This window comes from Pteropus vampyrus, unplaced genomic scaffold (genome assembly GCF_000151845.1).
Source record: "Pteropus vampyrus isolate Shadow unplaced genomic scaffold, Pvam_2.0 Scaffold230, whole genome shotgun sequence".
In the NCBI taxonomy this organism is placed as follows: domain Eukaryota; kingdom Metazoa; phylum Chordata; class Mammalia; order Chiroptera; family Pteropodidae; genus Pteropus; species Pteropus vampyrus.
The window spans coordinates 1,246,916-1,255,575 of NW_011889011.1; the positions used below are offsets into that span (position 1 = coordinate 1,246,916).

Below are 8,660 nucleotides of genomic sequence, written 5' to 3' on the forward strand. Positions count from 1 at the left end.
AATCCCCCAGGCTCTTTGTCCCCATAATGTCAACCAGACATAGACATGCTCACTGGGGTAAACCAACCACCACAGTCTGTGGGAAAACACGTTCTCTTCACTTAAAACGTGACAAAGTCACCTCTCCGTTACTTCCCCCTCTGCCTTCTCTTGTTTCGACCAAGAGTGAACTTCTGAGAGCAGGGGCCTGGGGTCACTTCTCACCTGAGACCCTCGCACACCCGGTGGCCACTCACGTGTGTTGACCATCCAAATTAAATGTCTAATCTGCGGCACGCTGGATGATGAAAATATGCACCCTCCAGAAATTTAAAGTAAAAAACATGCAGATATAATAAGTCAATTACAAAGGCAGAGTTTTATGACATACAGAAGGCAAAGTGCCAAAAAAGATACACAGAGAATATACTGTTCTAATTTTCAGGATTGTTTTGACATCATAACAATCTAAAAATGAGAAAAATGTTAAGCGCGTTTAATTTTCTGTTTCTCTATTTCCCGTCTTCCCTTTCGTGTCCTCTGCGTCAGTTCTCCCAAGTGGCCACCAGAAGGTCTGCTGGTGGAGCAGAGTGGGGAGACGTGCAGCCGTGAGAGGCTGCGCCACAGGGACAGTCGAGGGGGGCTGCTACAGAAAGCGGGGGTCGGGATTTACAGGGTGGGAGGATCTGGGCTCCAGCCATGGGGAAAGATCTTTCGTGTGGGAAACTGATTGGAACTGAGCGGGATTCACAATCCAGTACTTGGGGGATGGGTGGGTACAGGGAGACAAGGAGTTTGAAGGGAGCCTTGACAAGAAAACTGTCGTATGATGAGTGTGCCGGTGCCCAGGTGAGCAGTCTGTCGTTCTGTTAAAAGAGACAGCGGCTCCGAGGAGCAAACTGGTTAAATTATATGCAGGACCATCTCGAAGCAAAACAGTGAAGTGATTACAGCGTCACAAGCTTATCTTCCAAGGCAGGATTTTTCTGGAACAAACAAGTCTCGGTCCTCAGCCCCAGTAGTTAAGCTATTTGGATGCTGGTGGTTTCAGCCTCGTCTGCTCCCAGACAGCTGCTCGCTTTCCCCAAACGCACGTGGTGCTTCCAGCCTCCGGCTTTTGATTCCATTTCTCCTCCTTTTCTTCTTCTTCTTTTTTTTTTAACACCTTCTTCTTGATTGCTCTCTGCATGCTCACTGGGGTAAACCAACCACCACAGTCTGTTTCTCCAGTCGTCTGGTTTGTTGATCGGCATGTCATTCCTTCAGCAAGCTTCATGAAGACAGAGCCTCTGCCTGGTTGATTCACTTTTGCTTTCTCAGGCACAGCAGATACACACAGAAAAGTCATTCCGTGAAGAGTAGTGATTTGTCGGGTTAGAAGTCACTTCTTATTATTAGTGAAATAAAAACACCTGACAAATTTCTGATTGTGTCCCATTATCAATGAGACTTATTCTTCTGTGGTAGCTCATCGGAAGGCAAATCACCTCACAGCCACTAGGAGTCAACTAAGAAGAGACATTTGGATTAATACAGCAGCTACAATGAACCAGAAAATTTCAGTGTGCATCTGAATTATGAAATCATAAACATTTCAGCATAATACACTATTTTGAGCTCAGAAAAGAAGCTTTTTGTGCTTCTTAGATAATAACTGCCTCACCTGTAAGTGAGAAACTGAATCATTAATATTTATGGCTTCTTTGTAGCCTATTCTTAAAGCTACAAAATATAAAGACTTTTATGCTGTCCTACTCAGATAAGCATGCTTATGAATACAATAGTTATATTAGAAGATGTCCCTCTTTCAAATTGCATGCATGCTCATGTATGTCCATGATAAATATAAACCCAGATGGGTAAGTTCTTGAATTTTTGTTCAATTTTTTTTCAAAGTTGTCTTTATAAATACCTTTGAGTTTTCGTGTAGATTTTCTATTTCAAAGTTACAAGCAAACGATTAGCTACAGAAAATAACATCACGAACACCCACCACCCAGCTTCGTCAGTCTCTGCTTCCACCCTGCTTCAGATGTCTCTGTCTCATCATCTGTAAAATGTGGATGATGATAATACTTATTTTGTACAGTTGTAGATTACATGAATTATTATACATTATTATACGTGAAGCACTGAGAAGAGTGTTTCGTCCACAATGTTACAGAAATGTTAGCTTTTTTAATAATTAGATAAACTTTAAAGACAGCTGTACAGCATCCCTCCCCTTCACTACGATCTCACTCCACTCTCTGCTTTCCCTCAATTTGGTGTTGAGCATTCGCCTGCATTTTTTATACTCAATATAATCGTACGTATCCATATTGTTTAATAGGATCTATAAACCGTATAAATGGCATCGCACTATGCATAAACTGTGACAGCATTTTTCTTAACTTTATGTTTTGGAGATTTGTCTATTTGATACATTTCACCCTGGCTAATTCTTAACTCACTTCCTACCAGTCTTCGCTAAAATGTCATTCCGCAATAAGAAATACTCTGAACCCTTTATTTAAAGTCATCCCAGCCTGCTCTCATCCCCTTAAACTGTTCTTTTTTTTTTTCTTTTTGACATAGTGCTCATCAGCTTCTAAAACATTACACAATGTATCTATTCATTAGTTGATTTTTATTGTCTCTCGCCCTTAGAAAACAAACTCCAAGAAGGGATTTTCGTCTGTTTTTGTTTCTGCACTAACCCGAGGGCCCTAATAGTGCCTGGCACGAAGTGGGTGCCCGTGGGTGCTTCTTGAAGGATTTTGTCTCTTCTCTTGATGGTCACGTCAGATGTTTACTTTTATTGTTGCTATTATTACAAAAACTGTTACAGGAAATGCTCTTGTAAATATCTCCTTATATAATTGTAAGTTTCTCTCTAGTGTATACCTCCAAGTGAAATTGCCAGGTAAAAGGGGACTAACTTCAAGATTCTTTTTAACCGGTTTAACACTTATCAAGTATTGGCTCTTGAAAAAGAATGTGTCAATAGTCCTTTGTAGACATAAATAAAAACCTATCAGAGAGACATTATGAAGATAAGCTTGGTTTTATTCATTGAAGTGATAATGCTTTGAATTTGATTACGTAAAGTCCTGCGGCTGACTTTGAATATAATTGCTCAGTCAAGATGTCTTAACGAATTTTCCATGGATACTCTTAACGCCTGACTCTCAGTCTAATTCAGGAGTGGCTGGAGACACTTACTAATCTGGCTTAACTGGAGTGGACAGGAGCTCATGAAACCCATTACAGACCCAGCCTGCACGTGTGCCCTGCCCTGTTTCGGCTTGTGATTAAATGTAGTTATTCAGTGTTTGGCTGCATTGTCTTCAGTCACGTGGAATCACATTTATTTCTGATGCTGTTTCATCATTAGCCAGTTTCTGTTTCAAAGTCAGACTTAGAGGGAAAATCGGAGGTAACTGTAATCGTCAAGACTGCGTTAGGGACTCTAAGCCATAGCCAAGAGAGAAAGTAATCCTCAGAGCGTTTCACACCAAAAGCCGCAGTCTGCACATTGCAGATTATCTGTGTCATGGCCAGTGCCAGTGACACATCAGAGAGCTGAAATCCATTTCAGTTTTGATCCCAAGCCTGAGTGCTCACAGATTCCCATAGAACTCACGTACATCACCGTTGCCCCGTGATGATTTGCAAGGAGACTAAAAGGAAAAAATAGCAATTGAAGACTCATGTGGTTTTTAATGCTTTTCGATGGGATGTATTTTCTAAATGAGTGACCCCTACTTCACTGGACAGCTGCTGAAGAAATGCAGTCAAAGCTTTCCGAAAAAGTTATAGTTCAGTTAATCCCCCAAAGGTGTTTTGTTTTTTGGTCTTTTTAACAGCTATCAGTGATTGTGGGATTGCCCCACAAGCTGATAATGTATTTTCCTGAGGAGATCCCCAATGAGATTGTAAAAGTCTGTACATATGGGAGCAGAATGAAATTAAATGTTGATTACAGATTCTAACTGGGGGAAAAAAAAAACAGTTTTAAAGGTAGCCTTTATAAAAACAGATTCAATTCTGTCTTCAAATGGTTTTTTTTAAAAAAAAAATTTCTTCTTCATTTTAATGCCAAACGGGCAACTCATTTTTATTTACGGCGAGCTCGGGCTTTCAGAAATCAACAAGAGATGAGTGATAAGAGATGCAGAGATAACCGGGAGCAATAGTAGGGCACAAACCTGTGAGCGTATCATCAGCATAAGCCCAGAGCGAGATGAAATCGTCGTCTAAATGCCCAGAGAACCAAACGGGCTTTTAAAGCTGGTTCAGGGACAAGAAAAAATAGGGAAACGGCAGTAGGAGAAGAGGCCCTCGCCAAAGAGTTCAGCACAGTGTCAGCGGGCGGAGAAGCCCCTGCTTCCCGTTGCCCTGCCTTCCCGGGCGAAGGGAACATGTTCCGCGTTAGAAAACAGAACAGGCAGATTGAGGAGGAACACGTGCCCGAGGACACGTGACCGGAACGAGCCCAGAAGGCGGAGCACGCGAATGCGTCGACGCCCTTAGACTTCCAGAGCTCCTGTGTGCGACCTCAGATCCCTGCCGGGAATTTGGAGGCACCGCAGGGGACGGTCAGAGGTCAGGGTTCTACAGACGGATCGTTTTCATAGCTTTTCGAAAGGAGGAAAGAGCGAATCTCAGAACTTGAAAAGCAATGGGTTTGAAATCAGTTTTGGCCATCGACTACAAAAAAACTAAATAATAATGCGAGCACGTCTAAAGCCAAATGGAATCATTAATAGCCAACTCCGCGTCACCGAATCCGAATGCGGGGGTGTCGTTTTTGAGGGATGACGGCTCATCGTGAAACTTCTTTAAAGTGATAGTTGGACCTCGAGGTGCAAAAGTCGGGCTGCCGTTGGAGACGGAGGAAGACGGGCCCGTGCTTGATGACAGGAAGGGGAAGGACAGGGCAACGAAGATGGAGAAGCAGAGGAACGGAGGAGAGCGGCCGCGGCTCCGCGGAGCACTGCTTTAAGGGTGGCGGGCTGACCCGCAGGGAGGCGAAAGAGAACGGGGCTGGGCGAGGGCCTCTGGCAGCAAGACGGGCCCTGCCCTGGGACCCTCTCTGTCCTCCACCCGCACCCCTCCCCAGAGGGGCCCACAGGACCCGAGCAGCTTCCTGGGTTCCTGGAGAGCTGGGACCTCGGACTTCCACCCCGAGACTCGTAACAGGCTGTGTCTTCCTGAAGGCAGTGGCCGAGGGGTCACTCGTGCGGGGGGCTGGGCTGTGGAGCTGGAATCTGGGGCTGCACCCTTCCAGGAGGTGGGCTGGGCGGGGACCAGGTCCAGCTGTCCCATATAGCCATATTCAGGAGCAGACCGCCCAGGGCCTAAGCGGCCTAAATCACCACCCTCCGGAGCCTTGCACAGGGGTATGTGTCAAAGTAAGAGGGTGAAACATTTCGGTTGAACAGTTTTTAGTTTGACTTATAACTTTTAAATGTTCAGACAAATGACATGTTGTTTTACTTTCCCCGGGCCAACGAGGTAGGTGGCGCTTCGAGGGCTAGGCCTAGCTATGGGGTCCTGCACGCGGAGTGGGCATTATGGGACGCTTTATCGAGAGGGTGCAAAGAAACCCATCAGTGTGGTGTCAGAGGTGGGATGGAGAAGCGAACGCGGCGGGAGTGAGACCTTTCATCCCAAAAGCCTGACCTTCAAACGATGAGAGCAAACCTCTCAAAGCCTCCTCGGAACGAAGCGCCCTGAGGTCACAGAGACTCGGTCTGTCTCATGCCCCTCAGGCTCCCCAGCAACTGGTCACCTGCCTGACACTAAACACAGGAGTAAATGCGGCCTCGACAAATAAACGGGAGACCTCCTGAGTACCAGGTTTGAACAGAAAGGTCAGATCTACGAAGAGAGGGAAGGAAATGACCGCGTGGACGCTGCCTACGAATTCTCACGTGTCTTACACATCGTTTCAGGCAAATGCGTATTTATCCCAAAAAGGAGAAGCTTAATAAAGGCCTAAAATGATTCGATACGATTGCTCTCTCCGCAAACTAGGACTCGTATCTAGAAATATCCTTCTAACAAGAACGCTTCATAATTCCAGCAGCATTTTGAGCTGGTCCCCTGATCCCCTGAAACCTGTCAGTGGAAGTGACGGAGTCTATAGCGCACTGTTGGGACATTGCAGAAGGGAGTTCTGTACTAAGAGAGAAGCAGGTCCGGAGACAGTAATAGTTCTTTAAAAACTAAGATATTTTCATTCTTTAATACATGACCGTGTATCATAAATGTACCTTTAATCTTTGAAGAAATTAAATGCCAGCAAGTCCATAAAATAGAAGAATTAGGTCTGATTGTCATGGATACAAACGGAATCATCAGATTGCCGTTGGTCGCTATCTGGCTGTCTGAAGGAAAGCATTTTGCCATTTCCACGGGCTGTTCTCAATCAGAGTCAGGTCGGCAGACCTGGCCTCCATGTCCCATTGACAACAGAGCTCTGCTCTTGTTAAAAATCAGAGTAATTTTCACAAGGCCAGTAGGAAATGGAACTTTTAAAGAACCCTTTCTTGCTCGAATAGCGGTATACTAATATTTTGCGTTTGAAAATTAAACCTTGCACTTAAAATATAAAATAATTCATTTCCGAGATCTCGAAAAACTGGCTTGAGGGCAAATAGACTTTCACTCCTAGGCCCTTAAATAACTACCCAGACTTGTCGAGTCATCTGTTTCCCAGTGCCCTCGTGTGTGGTAACCCGAAGGCAGTGACCCTCCCCCGCTCTATTTATTCATTCGGCATGTGTTTGTTGAGTGCTGCCCTTCTACGGGACGCTGTGCTAGTCCCCCTGTCCTTGATAAAGCAGCGAGCAGACCGCTGTCCTCAGGCAAGTCCCTGTCCTCACAGAGCCTGTTTTCGGGGTAGGAACAGCAGATACTAACAAAAAAACTAGACACATAGTGGGAATGGTGATACGTGCCATACACATGGGCCTCGAATGCTTTTTAAGTCGATTTATTGAGTTGTCATTGATGTGAGCTTTATGCACATGCTAGCACATTCACGTCGAATGTGTTCACTTTTTTGGTAGAGCAGGATGATGAAAGACCAGCCCCACCACCCAAGGAAGCCTGTGCTCCTTGTCCCTTCTCGTTCAATTTGTCATAGTCACACCATGGCGAACGCTTTTCACCTCAAATTCGTTTGGTGTTTGTTGTTGTTGTATATAGATTTTTAATGCCTCTACAGGAGTATATTTCCTCCCCCAAAGACAAGAAGTGCGCTCAGGTTAATCAGACTAATGTTATTGGTTTGAGGGTTAAAATTATGTAGTATGTGAAATTCGGAACCTGTGGCATTTTCATACGCAAAATCTAACTCACGGCCATTTTTTTAAACCACAGTCACGGGGCAAAACGCAGCTTGCAGACGCTGTCATCTTACTGAAACTAAACCTTTGCCTGAGACGCACGGGGCCCTGACCGACTGGCCAGGGGCTTCCAATCTCGCGTGCCTGCCGCCCTGCGCTGGCACCTCACCCTCATGTCACCGTCCCCTCAGACACTTGGTGCCAGACCGCGGGGCCCTCGCCTGTCAGGGGTGCACCCCCGGAATCTCTGCCTCGTTCTTTCTTCATGAGTTTCACAAAACTAAAATACAACTCCGTGCTCCCGGGTGACCTAACACGCGAGAATGGGCATGGGGCTGAATCTCCACAGTGGTTTTTTGTTGACTTGCAGCCAAGCAAAATGGTCCACAGTATCATTTTCCTAACTGTTGAGATAATCACCAGAATAGCAACTCTGAAACGAACTTCTCAGAAAGATCCTGCAGACCGCAGGTCTCGGCGGCCTCCAGTTGGAGAAGCACAGCTCACGTGCCTCTTGCGATGCTGGGGACCTGGCTCTCCTCCCTTACGATGCTGGACGTATCCCTTGCAATTCACGGACTACATTGTTCACCGAAACATTTCCCTCGGGAATTCCATTCATTTTCGTGGACTCACGTCAGGCAGCGACGTCACCTGTTTACATATTTCTAAATCTTTCGTGCTACCTTACTGAATATTTTATGAACTTCTTTCTCAGCGTATAAATAGTATAATAGCGAGGACTATATCAAATAAAATTTCAAGAGCCAAAACTGTTTCAGCATTTTACATGGCCCCAGAACTTCAGAATTGGAACTAACCCTGTCAAATTTATCTCTAGAGTGTCCTGCATAGTCATTTAGCCTATGTCCGAAAACCTCCAGTTACTAGCTTATAAGGCAATGTGTTCCATTTTTAAGTTAGAAATTTCTTTATGCTGGACCAAAATCTACCACTGTAATTTTTGCCTATTGCTTTGAATAGCACCTTCTAGAATAAAGAACAAATCTAATCTCTTCTGCAAAGGATGATTCCCTCGCCCCCGTGAAGACCTCCCGCCCCAGCCTGCCCTCCCCAGACAAACGCCCTCAGGACGTCTTACGTCCCAATGCTGAGTGACGGGAGAAGCCACACAGAGATGGCTCTGGTAGTTTGGGTCCAACCCAGTTTCTTAGGAGATACTTCAATAGATTATGTGATGCATAGATCTTATCTCAAAGAAACAGGTTTTCATATTCATTTTGTTTCCAGAGTTAACATTATAAATGACTACCCACTAATACTGTGCAATATTCTATTTTAAATGATAACTGGACATGTACTGGAGTGTGTGTATGTGTCTGT

The 8,660-nt window shown here is 45.0% G+C and overlaps 1 protein-coding gene across 1 annotated transcript in view; it reads left to right on the plus strand.

Annotated features, from left to right (window-relative positions):
* The window catches only part of PRKN (parkin RBR E3 ubiquitin protein ligase), an 899,371-nt gene that overhangs the window by 707,976 nt on the left and 182,735 nt on the right, over nucleotides 1-8,660 (plus strand). The window lies entirely within an intron of this gene.